This window comes from Dromaius novaehollandiae, chromosome 5 (genome assembly GCF_036370855.1).
Source record: "Dromaius novaehollandiae isolate bDroNov1 chromosome 5, bDroNov1.hap1, whole genome shotgun sequence".
NCBI lineage: Eukaryota > Metazoa > Chordata > Aves > Casuariiformes > Dromaiidae > Dromaius > Dromaius novaehollandiae.
The window spans coordinates 9,680,969-9,695,948 of NC_088102.1; the positions used below are offsets into that span (position 1 = coordinate 9,680,969).

Consider the following 14,980-nt stretch of genomic DNA (forward strand, 5'->3'; position numbering starts at 1 on the left):
ACAGATGTTCAAATTCCATGTGTATTAGCATGCAGTAAGCCCATCCAAGGCAATGGAAAAGCTCTGGTGGGCCTATCATAAGCATAAGTTAATACTGCCTGTGTGCAGTGTATGGGAACTGACAGGACTCACTTGCTGAGGAGATTGGCAGCAGAAGACCATTAATGTTCAGATAAAGAAAGAGTTATCTCCTGGTGTTGCTCAAATCAAACTGGCAGATTTCCCTTTGACTCCAGCAGAGATGGGAGTTGAGCTGAGATACTTGCCTTTTTATGGACAATTTTTTCTTTTCAACTTGGAGATAAAGATTTTTGGAGGAGGAAGCCAGTGATTGTCAACACAGAAAATGGCTCTGAAACCAGCAGTTGTGTTGGCAGATTTGAGTGCAGCGGGACCTGTACATAATAGCCTGAACAGAAAGAGGAAGAGGTTTCCAAGCTGGGATCCTATCTGGAGACGAATAGGGCAGAGCAGCCAAAGAGGGCAGCCAGGCCACCTGAGGACAGGTGTAAGCAGTGGGCCAGAGGCCTCAGCACGGTGTAAAGAGCACCCAAATCTGAGATCGTTGAGCTCTTCCTGATATGTCACTTAAATGGCTCAGCAGGCTCATAGAAATATGGTTATCAAAACAGTCAGCCTCACTGAAAGAGAGAGAAATCGGCAGCTGAAATAGAGACTCTATAATTAAAGACAGATTCAAATTGGCATCTAAAACTTGTTCAAATAAATCTAATGTCTGCCATTGGTTTGCTGCCCTTCACGCTTTCTCAAAGTCCCCCGTGTGAATACTGCAGCAATTTGCTTGTGAGAGACTCTATTTTCTCCAACTTGTGAACTGCTCTGGCTTTTGCAACTTCGCACTATTTTGGCAGGATCCCTCCCATTTTCTTTTTCCTCCTGCCCTGTGTGGGTGGAAGCTCTGTGGGGAGGACAGGAAGGTAAACAGAGCTGAGCAGAAGAGGTTCAGGGTGGCTTTCCACTAGGGAAATTGAGATCTTGCGCTTAAAGCCGAGTGTCCTCAGCTGGACCCAGTTTCAGCTCACTCTCCCCTCTCTACCACACTCAGGAAGGATTTAAATCTTTCCAGTACAAGCACAGGATAATAGTTGGAGGAGCTCTTGGCTTTCTATGGATTTTGGCTGAGACCTGACCTCTTCTTTTCACTCCACAAGGAAAGTACCCTGATAGCCTGATTTGCACACCTACCTTTTGGTTGGGCTTTAGGAATGTTTTCCTGACATAGAGCATTTCCATTAGTGCTGGCTGATCCCACTGTCTGGCAAAAGCATATGGCTACAGTGGTGATAAAAGGTGTTGTGAGAGGTGTCACTCTGTTCCCCCTCTTTCTTCTCCTCCCAATTCCTCCCATCTAGGCAATACTCTTCAGTGCTGGCTTGGGATCTCACATGGTTTTTCTGTGGACCAGAATTTCTTCTGAGTTTGTTCTTCCATTTTAGTGAGGTAAATGAGCTCATGGGGGGGATCTGATGAGTGTTGGAGTTAGCACAAGGCTGGGACCATGGTGGAGAAGGGGGAGGATTGTGTGTGTGGGTTCCCCCTTTTTGCTTACTGCTAAATCAGCTCACCATGTCAAAGGCAACTGTAGTCTCCCCTACACCTCTATTTAACTTTCAGATGGAGTGAGAGAAGAAACTGTAGCATTTTCTTGGGCTTTATTTTTTTTCCCCCAAGTATTTGTTCTCTTCTGAGGTGTTTGCTGAGAACTGAGTGTATGCATTTATAGATAACTATAGTGTAGAGCCTCAGTTGGAAAACCATTTATTATAGTGTTCTAATATTGTACTAAACTGTGCTAGTTTCCTTGTGCACACTTTGCTTATGTTAGTTCTGGGGAACCTGCTTTCTGCTGTGCCATGCTGGAAGGCTTGAATGGGTGCTTTTTGCTTGCGTGTCTAATTCTAAGTCTATTCAGAGCTGAGACAGATCCTATTTCCACAGGAGCACCAGGGAAACCCAGTATGCTGGGGTCTCCACGGCTGGCAGGAATGCTCATGATCTTAACATCCTGAAGTGTTCAGCCCTCTCTCCAAGCTGCATGCTATTCAAGGGCTTGTTGGACTAGGGTCCCTGTGGTCTCAGAAGTAAGTTGTGAACTGGTCTACTTAAGTGATGGGGCTGTTGTATAGTAAAGGGCTTAGCTGTAGTGGAGAACACTTTACCTCAGATATCCTCATCCAGTCAGCCCCATCCAATCAAGTGGAAATTCCCTTTGATTTTTAATTGTCTGCCTTCCAAATTCAGTATTTCTCTTTTACAAAGGGTATGAAGAAGGCAAAAGCCTAAAGAAACTTACTGAAGAGTTTTCTCTTGTCGAGACTTTAATTCTGTAGCAGAATACTACATGTGGGATTCTGAAAAGATACCCAAATTCTCTGAAAGGAGATCATCAGTCTTGCCTCTTTCACTCTAGATCCAGTATTCATGAAGGAATATGCAAAATCATGTCCCAGTATGCCAGAAGGATCTTCAAGCAATTAATAGTCATGGGAGCCAGTGTAGGGTGAAGGATGGGAGTGGTGGGAAAGAAGGGAATGCGCCCTGCTAACACATTCCTAGGGATACAGAAGGGAAGGAGCCAGTTCCACTGAGGCAGGAAAGTGGCTCATTATCAGGGAGCAGGGAGGGCTGGCTGCTCCTTAAGGAAGGTGAGCTAGGAGCTGAGGGTGACCCCACTGCAGGCAGTGTCCTCACCAACGGGGCACAGTCCCACAGGGTGGGCAGAGCTGGGTGCTGCTAACATGTTCATCAACAGTCCTGGACAAGGTAAGGCATGAATCAAGTCCAGGGTCCCACCAAAGAGTCCAGTCAGGAGCGAAGGAAACAGGAGTGGTGATGAGGTTACAGCTTGGGTCCAAAGTCTATCCAGGGGACAGGGCCAAAGACAGGCCTGGAGACCAGCTGCAGTGTACAGCCAGGTCCATCCAGGAGACAGCATAGGTCCAAGGACTGTTCAGAGGACAGGGTGGGAGACAGGTTCACTGGCAGCCTAGCGCAGGCAGGGACTGAAGGCCCAGGACTGAGCTGAAATGAGGCTCCAGTGCCCATGGGCATGTTGTCAGTGGGGGCCCAGGTGAGGCTGGTGAGGGCCATTAAGACCTATTAGGGCCCTCAGGGCCTTGACACTCTTTATGGATGACATTGTCTGCTATTCTCTCTTACAACATATGCATGTTATTGTTATATAGATAAGATTGTGAAAGCCTTCGTTTTTAACCAGCTTTGATTGTAGACACCAAAGAAACTGGACTTTCAGGAAAGACAGAGCAGGCATTAGGCTCTGATAACCAGGGCGGACTAAGACCTCTGTCTTCAGACATTGACCCCTGTGAATGGCCAACCTTGAAGAGGACATGTCCAGAGGGCAGCACTGTGTGGTGGGACGGGCTTGGTTCCTAGAGGTAATGAGCCTGTGTTCCCAAGGTGCTTCATAACAGCTAATTAGTCCCAGCCCTCACCTGAACTGATTAGCGCAACTGTCATTTTGGTGTTTCCAGTTTGGGAGATGGTGTGGCTGCAGATGGCCTGGGTGTATCAGGCTTGTTTTTTGGAAAGTTCAGGTACCAAAATCAGCCATCACATTTGACCCTTGGCAACTCAATCCTGGCAATTTCACATTGTTTTGCGTTGAAACACGTATCTGAGGCCAGCTGTTCTGGCAACAAGTAGTAGTATGCCTCTAACAGCCAAGAATTTGCACTCTGTTTCTTTTCTAATCAAGATGCCTTGTGATTCTTATCCTTCCAAGGTACTTCTGAGTCTTTGCTTTATAACCAAAATGCTTTGGATGATAGATGACAGGAGAATAATGTGAATTTAGGAGAATAGCATTAGTATCTTCCCTAAAATTCACTTATGATAAAAATAGCTTTTTTTTTTTTTTTTTTTTTTTTTTTTTTTTTTTTTTTTTTTAGTAAAATGTGCTGGATTGTCTTCTTTTCAAATGGAATTTCATAGGATTTTTGAATTTCTCTGACCTAATTTAAAATAATCCACAAACATGCTTAAAAGTAGTGGATTTTGGATTTCATTCTATGGAGTACCCAGGTCTTTGGGACAAAAAGAGATAAATTACTCTGAATGTCATTATTAGAACAAAATAGCTAACCAGGCAGAGATAGGATGTTTCAAGTATTATGCAATATTTATAAGATACAAGTGGATATTTTTATTGCCACGTGCATGTTCTTAAAAAACTCAGATTTATCCAACATAATAGATCATCATTCGTTGAACTGTCTCAAGGACTGAATTATGCATGTTATACTAATGTCATCTTTGTGATCTATTTTCTTATGTTTTTATGTCTGGTGTTCAGAGAAACAACATATGACATGTAGAATTTGAGGATATTATTGGATATAGCAAGCTCTGAAGAAGAATCAGCTATTGACAAAGCTCAACACATTACCGTTATCACAGGTAACATTCCTCATTTTGCAAAGCATTTAAAAGACTAGCTTTGTAAAAGCAAGTCATAGCTATTACTATTTATTCTTGTATTGTAGTCTCTGTTCCACACCAATGATCATGCTTTATTTATCAGTCAAATTTTGCATTATTAATGGAGAATAAAATTCAAGGCTTAATTTCAGAAGAACAAACCCTCTGCTCTTAGCACATTCATCAGGTAGTCCTTCTAATTGTCTTGTTCACCTTTCCCCTTTGCATGGTACATCATCTCTTTTAGTATGTCGAGGCTGGTGTTTTCCTCGGAAATGTTTTTGTTGTTGATGGTGGTTTTTTTCTTTTAATGGACAAAGTTACCTCAAAAGAGACTTAGTGTCATCTTTCCAGGGTGTGCAAGAGCAAGGAGAATGACTGCCTTCTGAAGTCAGCACCTGACAGGGATGGAGTTCCCCAGGTGAAAGGCTTGTAATGAAATTGCACTGCAAAGCAAAACTCACCTGAGAGTGGAAAGTAGGGCAGTTTTGTCAATACAAAGTTGGAATTCTCCACAGAGAGCCTCTGAGTTAATTAAAATGAAGCTTTGGGCTTTGCCTTCCGTCTCAGGGTCCTCTTGACCATCTCTTCCTTGCTTTCCATTCCTTGGCCTGTCAGGGCCCGCCCATGTGGACTTTCCTTGTCCTGCAGCTCCCTCAGCTTTCACCTATTTGCAGTCTGTATGTGTGGGGTGTGTGAGATGATGGCCTAGGTTTTGTGCTGTAACCATGTCAGTGCATGTGACTCCAGCTGGCAGTTCTCCCTTTCCTCATCTTCTCCTGTTGGCCTTCCACTTCTCATCCAGCAGCAGCATGTCTTGGTGACTCTCATTCCCCGCTGCCATGGGAGCAGGGCTGAGGGATTCAGTGCAGAGAGCCTTGATGGCTCTGCCTGAACGTGGGGCAGCGGGAGGAGCAGCCCTGTGCTGTGGTTTACACTAAATTAGCTTTCTTTCTCCCCCAGTCCTTGACCTTCCATTAGAGGGTAGCACAGAAAGTAGCACCTCTGGAGCTGAGGCAGGGAGCTCTGGCAGACATCTCTGGAAATGTCAGCCTAAAAACAGACTGGATTTTCAGAGTACGAGTGAAAAAACAGAAGTTTAATTTAGTGATCAGAATCTCTCCAGTGCTACGCAGATTCCCTGGCTGCTTTGGGAGTTTCAGGTTTGTGAAATCAGGGCATTTAACCAGATGCCAAGGACTGACTTTCAAAACAGGCTGGTGACTTCAGCTGCCTTAATGCTGCAGTGCCTGAAAATGCAGTAATGGGAATAAGAGAGATTATATATAGCAGTACATGGAAATTAAACAGCTTTGACATGTCTTTAGGCACCTGATGTGGGAGCAGCCAAAACGTCTAATTACCTGAAAGTTTGGCTCCACAAGTACATAGGGAAACTGAGCACTGGCCTTTCCTTTTAGAAGGAAGGAGTCTTAAATATGCAATGATTCAACTGTATTTATCTTAAAAAATGAGAACATTTTCATCTGCTTTTATTTTGCATACAGAGAAACTTTAAAGACTTCCTCAATATTTATTTTTATAACTGAATGTATAAAATACATATATATGATATTGAACAATGATGATGTATGTGTGTATACATATATATGTACACATATTTTGATGGATCCAAAACTACCTTTATACGTGCTAAACAAGCCCTACATTTCAGTCCTGAGCACAGGCACAGTCCTTGGAAAAAGCACCATTGTGCCAAGAAATCCCATTTCTGAACAAACAAGTCGGGGAACTTCACGTATTGGAAGGGCAGGAAAGGTTCCCTCCTGCTGCATTCACAGTGGCTAAACACATCTCTGGCCATGCTGGGAATATAACTATTGTCCTACTAACCTAACAGGGAACTGCAGAAATTGCTTGGTGTGTATTTGGATCAGTCTGCAGCGGTTTTCCTCTTCCAATTACCATATCACTTGCTGGCACACACATTTTCTTTGGCTGAAACCATCAGTGTCTTGGTGCCTGCATGAAAAAGCTGGTTAAACACTGGAACTTCTGCACGTGCTGCGTCTTGTGCACAGGATGAACCAAGGCAAATCCTAAATCATCTAGTTGCATTTGGAGTAGTGACAACTCCTCGACATGTGGAAAGGGGCCAGCTACCAGACCAGCTCAGTTTTCCCTATTTAATCTCTTAAGCATATTTTCAGGCTTAACTGCTTGAGTGGCAGGACCCCCATCAGCAATTTAAAAAAGCAATTATTTTGAATTTGTTCAGAAAATATTTCTATCTGCAATATTCTGCCCAGCTACTGCATATTAGAAGTGGTATGAATCACTCTGAAATATTAATTGATAAGATTTATGACCTTAAAAACATTAATAAGACCATGATGTAAGGCATGCACAGTTTCATTCTGGCCAGGGGGAAACAGTATTTTAATGAAAGAGTGCTAATTATCACGAAGATGGTGGAAAAATCTTTAGTGGAAAAGTTCTGAATATTATCAGTTGTGCATTATGCCCTTCATTTAGCACAAAAAAAGTACAAGATGAATTATAACTCTGTGCAAATCCCTATTGGAAGGGTCACACACTCTTTTTCATGTCACTATGCTCTTTTGAGCCACCATAGCAGTGGTATGAGTGACAGTTCTGTTTCCTCTAATCTTTCTGCTACTAACAGTTTATTTTTCATAAGAACAAACTATTCTGTCTGTAGTTACTGAATGACATTTAGGAAAATTTCCATCTGTATTTTATTGTGCATGCAGTGAGACTTCAAACATCCTCCAGTGGTTATCGTGGCGTCAGAGATCAGAAAGACCCACTGGCTCGCCTAATTCACTGCACCTACTTTTTTCTCCTGCTCAAGCTTGTCCTGTCTTCAGAAGTGTTTGCCTGAGTAACACATGCACTTCTTGATGTGTGCATAAGGCTCAGGTGAGGTTTTGGATGTTCTCTGAACCTTTCTTTCTAGATCAAAGCTCCTGGGTCCTCCTGCACCAGATCCTGCACCAGCTTCCTGCTGAAGCCAGTGTGACCAGGACTGTTAATGCCAGCCCATGGGTGCTCTGTGGGAGAGCAGAGTTAGGTGTGGGCTCCAGAGTTTTGCTGCATCAGGACCTTTCTTCGGAACAGAATCTGAACCTTCATGTTTTTACATTATCAGTCATTTGTGAATTCTTTATAATTTTTTTAATGACTTTTGCAGAGAGCAGTCAGATGCTATTAAAATTTTACTGAATTAAATTGGAGAAACTATTTTTGCTCTTAGTATTTTATTTCAGTCTGTAACTTGATTTTTAAGAAGCACTTTGTATTGCGTGGCCATTTGCATTTGCTTTATAAGCATAACATAAAGGTTTCCCTGGAGTCATGGAAAAATTACCTTCTATGTCCCCTATCTAATTAACACCATGTATGTTGCCTAACTCCTTATAATTCACTCTTGTGCACAGTATATAGGACATGATTGGAAAAATAATTTGAAGCAATGAGAAAAAAATGCCTTTGCCATATATATGATATAGCCAAATACACTTCCAATCGAATTAGATTAAAAAAGAAAGGACAGCAGCACTAGGATATCTGCTGTTTGAAAGAGACACTAAAGGCTTAATTAAAAAGCGTGCTTATGCTTTTATAGGGGACTGCATTTAAAGACTACAAGTGAAACCCTTCTTACTGAACAGCTCTGTGACCTGTCTGTGTTTGGGGCTAGAGCTGTCCAGTCCCCTGGTGAGAGCCCTGATCCTGTGTTTGATGGGTCACAGATGAGCTGCTAAGCCCCTGGTGCATTCTGGTGGTTCAGACAGTTCCAGGAGGGAAAGCAGCCAGTGCACAGTTAATTGCAGGACTGGGGTCTATCGTGAGGACACAGCCAGATGAGCCTCTGCAATTGAGTAAATCCAAGTATTGCCTCACAGCTGAGGGGGTTGTAAGTCTTTAAACCATTCTAACTAGATTGTAAGTGCTGTCTGACCAGGCTGTGGGATTTTTTTCATTCTTTTCTTTTTTTCTTTTTTCCCCTCCCTGTGGAGCCTGGAGGGCTAATATGATTTAGCGAGAGAGCATGTGTCAGTGGACTCAATTCTTACTTGTACATCAGCAATGGAGCAAAATTCCAAATGAAGAGGTTAACCCCTTACGCTCTGCAGATTCACTGAAGTTAATCAGATCACGTGTGTGTAAGCCAGGGCATTGCTGAAGGCAAGAGGCCTGATCTTGCACCCTGCATAAATCACACAGGGAGGTAGAGAGCTGGGGCACATGCAAAGAAATGTTCAGAAATGTCCAGTAGCAGCCAAAAGTAGCCTTAGCTCACACTGCAGAGTCGCTAGCCTTTCTACAACCTGTCACAGCAGAGCTCTGCCCTTACCTGCCACCCTTTGCTCCCTTCACGCGAGATGGACATCCCCTCCTTCACCTTCCCTCTGGAGCAGAAGGGTCAGCTCCTGTGGGAACCCATGAGCATCTCGCCATCACATACTGCTCACTGGTGTATGTCCTCTGGAGGGCTTGTCACTGCTGGTCATCTCTGGGTGTTTTAAGGTCATGTTGTGCTTCCTTACCACAGGAGAAGTAAAAACATAATATGTTATATAGAGAGTGATCTCTCCTATACTTGCACTTTAAAAACAAACATTCCCTTTTTATGCTTCTGAGAAGAAGTGGTGTCATTTCCTGAAGGAGAAGGAAAGGGGAAGAGGGCTGAGAAGAAAGGCCAGTGAGAAAACAAATGCTTTTGATTTAAAAAAATAAATAAATGTATGTATTTATTTTAACCAGAAAAATGAAAATTTCTATCCTTTTCAGAAACCACTGATTTTCTACTGGAAAGATGGAAGAAAAAAGCAAATGGAAGTTCCTTGCTTGCTGATTGTTTCAGAGAAAGTAAGTAAATATTATACAAAAATTCTTCCCTGTATTGTTCAGTACCAACCTGCTCTCTGTCCTTGCACAGAGGTTTGGGAACAGGGAGGGGGCCTTTCCACCCCCTGTCTCCTTCACCCCAGAGCAGGGAGCACAATTCACTTGTTTGCAGTTCAGTGATTTCTTTTCCCCTGAATCAAATGCACACGGGTCGTGGGTCCTTGTCTACTACTACCCCGCTGTGCCTGGCATGTGGGCCACCCAGTTGCGGTACTGCACCGCAGCCGGGCACTCTGCACCGCTCCTCCCAGTCTGGCTGGCACGGCGCATCGCAAATACCCCGGCTGCCTGCCCTGGTGTGTGACAGATTGCCACACTACGTCGCGCAGTGGAAAAGGTGAAAGCTGAGAGCTCTGTCAGTGGGTATTTCCCAATGTAACCTGTCTGCATGTCTTTATTCTCCCATTTCACTGCCGTGGAAACTGTAGTCTGTAGTCTACTGGTGTAACTTCACGCCCTTGCTGACTTCAGCTCAACGCATCAGATTTGTACCAATTGCTGATTTGGCCCTGGCCAGGGAAGGGCATGTCCATGCACACTGAAATGGCTGTAATTACTCCTGATTAAAGTGCATGAGAGCAGAGGCTGGCCTGCAGGACTTGAAAATCAAATCTGGGAAGAAACGCTAAGTCTGCTAGGCTTATAATTCCACTCGGAAAAGTGGACTTCAGAGGTGTCTGATAGATGCCTTTAAAACAGGGAAGGGAAGAAGAGACAGTATTTGACAAATTGGTTAGAGCTTCAAAAAGCAGGTGTAAAGAGTAAACTGGTGGCATAGTCATGATGGTCTGAGGGATGTAGCTCAGGCATTTGGGAGGAAGCATTTTGTATCAAAAAGACTAACTTGAGTTCAACAAAATGCAGCTAAAACAAGGATATCTGTTTAAACATAGCATGCCAAAATTAGCAAGGTTGTTCTCCCCTGGTGTAAAATACAGGCATCTTCTCTACAGTCCCAGATATTTTGCATGCACAGTCCAGGATGACCTCTTACTTAAGATCACGCTTAAAATAGTACTGTCCCCTGCCTCCCAGGGATTTTGAATTTCTTCCTTCAAGGGGAAAAACATCTTTCCTGAACCTCCATTTTTCTTTCCATTTTCTTTCCCTTCATATACAAAAGGCCCTGTCTCCCTTTTTCCTTTTGTATTTTCAGGTGCATAGGATTTAAGATCTCCCTGCTCCCTTTCCGTCTGACTCTCGCATTTCCTGCATGAGGCATCTGCCTTTGGCGGGTTTGTCACAGCACGATTCACTTGTGAGGTGCTGGATTCAGAAATGCTGCAGATACTTGACCCGCTGAAGAAGTCAAGTGAGTAGTATCAGATGTTTATTAATTAGGAAATGCATATCTCATACGCCGAAATGGAGTGGAGAGAGAAATTGATTCACTGGGCACTGAAACACAGGCATTGCTTGCTGAAGTACATTCATCTTTTAGTTTAAAAAAAAAAAGAAAAGGCTCAGTCTCAAGCACAATTCCTTCCTGCATTAGCCAAATTGCCTATTGCACTTGATACATCTCTTGTCAAATCAAATCTCTCCTGCGCTAAACTGCAACTGTCAGTTCTTGAATCGAATATATTGACTATTAAACTTGTCACCTGGGAAATTACATCAATATTGTATTTCAAATTTATAGCTGTTGTTTACCAATCTCTGAGCTAATAAATAAGATACAGAAAATACTACAATTTGGGATTACATGAAATGCACTGAACACCTTCCAAACTGAACTGAGATCCACTTCTTTGGTCACTGTAAATGGAGCTTTATTGTGTGCAAAGAAACTCTTCCTTTCAGCTTCTCTTTCAGGGACACTGGTAAATTATCTTCTACTGTGGTGCTAATACTGTTTAAATAAGCTTTCCTTATCAAGATGGTAATAATAGGCTGATGAACAGAACTCACTAGAAATTGAAATTTTGGATTGAAAACATGTATTATTATGAAATGCAACAAAAATTATGTTTCAAGATTTCCCACAGTGTGGGACTGGGAGGTAAATGAGAGGTGGACTAGTCAGTGTGAAAACTGAAAGAAATTTATATTTTCATCTTTCAAAGACCTTTTCTGGGTCCCATGCAGGCTGTGACTGTATTTATATTCTGGCTAAAAGCATCCCAAAGGCCTGGTTTCCTAATCTTCTATCTTAGGTATGTTTCTTGGCTGCGTGGCTGGATTTTCCTTTCATGGAAAAAAGCATCTTAACAGGGTGGTTGATGTGTGCCCAAGTCTCTCTTCAGGACAGGTTGAGGAGTTGGAAATTTGCACAGGCGTCCCTGAAGAGAAGTGTTGCCACATCACTTGCCCTATAAATAGCTTAAATTCCTTGGACTGCTGTCAGCTGAGGAGATTCAGAGATAGTTCAGGGATTTCCAGGCTCCCAGTGCCTTGCAGCCTAGTCAGCTAGAGAAGAGACTGAGAAAGCCTGGAAGGTAAATTGCCAAGCAGGAAAAATGGGCAGAATGCTGTAATACTGGAAACGTTTTAGGGCTGGCTTCTCCCTGACTGTGCATACTCTACAGCATGGTTGCGTGGTACTCCACGATAACAAGTTCACACTGGTTTCGTTCTCCCTTTTCAAGGTCATGGACAGCTGACCAGGACAGTGGTGATTTAGGACTTCTCATTTTAAAATATATTACCTTGAAAGATTCCCTGAAGAGTTTAGAAAATAATCTAATTCATTTCTAATGTATTGAGGCATTCTGACAATGCTTCAGCTCCTGCAGGGCTGTGAGGAGTATAAAGCAGCCCTATGGAGCTGCTATATTCAAAGGCAGGGGAGGAAGAGGGAGGTCTCTAGGGCTCTGTTACCATTTCTGTTTTGCACAGCTGTAAAGCTGGTCATGTGCATGGGGTGGCTCTTTGGCCTGTTTCACAGAGCAATCAGGCTGGCTAACCTAAATCCTGTGAACACTGTAAAAGTAAAAAGCAAGGCAATGAGCAGATCTATTCACCAGCCCCCTGGCTTCTAGCACCCTGAGTTTTGGTGGGGAAGTTTTGATTTCTGACAATAACTTCTATTTTTTTGAGGGGCCTCTGTTTTTATATGGATGATTTAAAAAACAAATGCCTAAACTCAGGAAACCAGGATTTTGGAATACTGGAGAGCCAGTTGCAAATACTATATTTGGGATCTTTCTAATACAGATCCATGGACAGCTGCTCAGCTGTGTGCAGTCAGCAAGGGCCCTTGCTGCAGTCAGGAGCTGGGCTCAAGCACGCAGTTGGGCAGGGGCTCAGTGGAGTGGGGTTTAATTCCTCGAGCTGACATGGCTTTCCTGTGTGATTCTTGGCGGGTCACCAGATCTCCCTGGGCCTCATTCCCTGTCTGCAAAATCACACCTCTCTGACCTACTGCCTCTTGAGAGAGCTGGGAAGAGGCCATCCATTACTATGTGTTTATAAATTGGGGGCTCTCCTTTTGGACAAGACCCCCAGACAGTCTCATAACACCAATCGCGAGATAAAGCAGGCGGATTATCTTAAATAGTCTGGCAGATGTTGGAAAGACTCCAGCCACGAAGCGGTTGGGAGGTATAATGCAAGCTGCTTATTCAACGCTGAAAAGACTCACTGTCCTTTTGTAGCTCACCCCTTGTGAACAATCCGTGATTTATTTATTGAGGCGCAGTTTCTGAGTCACCTTCTTCTCCACATTATGAAAACACTGAGAAAGTGAGTCATTTTGAGGAACGCAGCCCACAGCTCTCGATTCTCACCCTGTTTCCTGGAACAGGAGGGGAAGAGAGAGCCCAGCAGGTGGGCTTGGAAGAGAGAGAGAGCAAGAGATTCAGTTTTCTTCTCTCCAAGACTTTTTATCCAACCTTGGGAAAGCCACATAGCCTCTTTAGGATTTAGTCCATAAATTGGGGAAAATGAATGGCCCAGCCTTGCTCAGAAGGGTGTTTGTTATAGGATAAGGCCATAGAGATGTGAGACTGTCAGCTTCTCTGATAACAGGATCCTTTCAGGAGCCTTGGACAGGGAGAGCATGAAAAGTGCAGATGCAGTAACTAACTCCAGATATGTAAAAAGTGGCTGCAAAGGCAGACGGAGTAATCTGCTTTCCATGTCTGCAGTGGATAGGAAATAAAGGAACGTACTTGAATTATAGCAAGGGAGGACATAGGTTAAGTATTAGGAAAAACCTGCTAGAAGTAAAGTGTAAAATGCTGGAGTGGATTCTCTAGGGGGAGGGTGGACTCTCCAGCCCTGGGATTTTAACTCTGGTTAGATGCACATCTGTTTGGGATGGTTCAGGTGGAGCTGCTTCAGGCTGCTTTTTTCTGGCTCTGTGCAGAAAGGAGTTGACTGCACTCCCTGACCAAGCTGGCCTTTAGCAGGTCCCTCTGCTACTGACGGTCTCAGCATATCAGAATGCAAAGAAGAAAAATATTGAATTTGCCTAATTATTTGATTCATTCAGTTCTGTCCTACAGTTCTTTGATATCTTTCCTTCTACCAGTGTCACTGACAAGAAAGCCTGATAGCCTCACCCATGTCTGTAAAATCTGCCTCTGCCTCCATCCATTCATCAAAAGCCTCCTTTGATGCTGATGTTTTTCCTTGCTGCCTTCTGGTCCATCTCCAGTTGTAGGATTACCTCCACCCTTCAGACGTCACGTAGCTGTTCTCGGCTGCACACATTTGCTAATCAAGGTATTTGATAATGCTTGGCCTTTAGTCTTCTCTTGTAGCTGTTGGATTGTTCATTGAAGTATTCTGGCTTTCCAGCTGCTGCTGCTCAGCTGCCTAGAGTCTGGAAGAGGCATTAGCAAGGCTGGGATCCTGGAGTTTTTCTGAAGCTTTAATCTAGGAGATGGGAGCTCTCTGTTAATGAATGAACAGAGAACACAGCACGGAGATGAAAGTCCACCTCTGTGGCTTTCTTTCACTCTTCTCTTGGTTTGAGCCAGAACAAGTGCCTCCTCTGTGTCCGCCCTGGCAGAGCTGTCCCCGCCTATCTCCCCCCCTTGCCCTTCCCAGCAGAGTGTCCATGTAGGCAGTTCCTCTTTTCCCTTCTCTTACTCCTACTCTGTGTGATTTTAGGCTTGGGGTTTTGCTCTGGCCAGGCACTGAACCTCCCACTGCCATGGCCATCACTCCCTGTCCAGCCCTCTGTGGCAGACCCATCCATCCCCTCCCTGTTAGCCCCAGTAATGGGGGTCTGCATCTCCCAATGGACCTGAGAGACACCAAGGGAGCAGTGTGCACAGCAACCCTGCTTCTGTGAGGTCTTCTCTGGGGACTTTGGCTCTCCTGTCCTTGCCTGAAACTGTGAGGCGATACCTCTAATCTGCCTTTTGCCTTATGAAGTTCTATAAACCTCTAACTTCCCTGTGAGGAGAGTGAGGGCTGTATACCCATCTTTTCTTCCTGACTGACTTTACAGGAGGGCCACTGGAGCATTAGAAGTTAGGGTATCAGTGAGCTAAAACCACTCTGAAGCTACCAATCTTTCAAGAGGAAAAGAGGTAAAGTCTCTGCACCTAGAGCACTGCTTATGCTAGAAAACATTCATCCACAGTGCCCTCTTGCTCTTAGGAACACAGCTCAACAAATGGGTTCTGGTCAGCACCACCAGTGTTACCATGTTGCTTGAGTCCCCAGGAGA

At 44.0% G+C, this 14,980-nt stretch overlaps 1 long non-coding RNA gene across 3 annotated transcripts in view; it reads left to right on the forward strand.

Moving 5' to 3' along the window:
- The first annotated feature begins 1,997 nt into the window (after nucleotides 1-1,997).
- Nucleotides 1,998-14,980, forward strand: part of LOC112991273 (uncharacterized) — a 37,161-nt gene continuing 24,178 nt past the window's right edge. The window contains exons 1-4 of one of the 3 annotated variants that reach the window (XR_010389295.1): nucleotides 1,998-2,102; nucleotides 4,337-4,440; nucleotides 9,241-9,318; nucleotides 10,514-10,669. This is a non-coding gene — a long non-coding RNA (uncharacterized LOC112991273). Of the gene's footprint in view, nucleotides 2,103-4,336; nucleotides 4,441-9,095; nucleotides 9,152-9,240; nucleotides 9,319-10,513; nucleotides 10,670-14,980 lie in introns of those variants that run through there. The other 2 variants (XR_010389294.1, XR_003261256.2) reach the window with 2 other exon arrangements.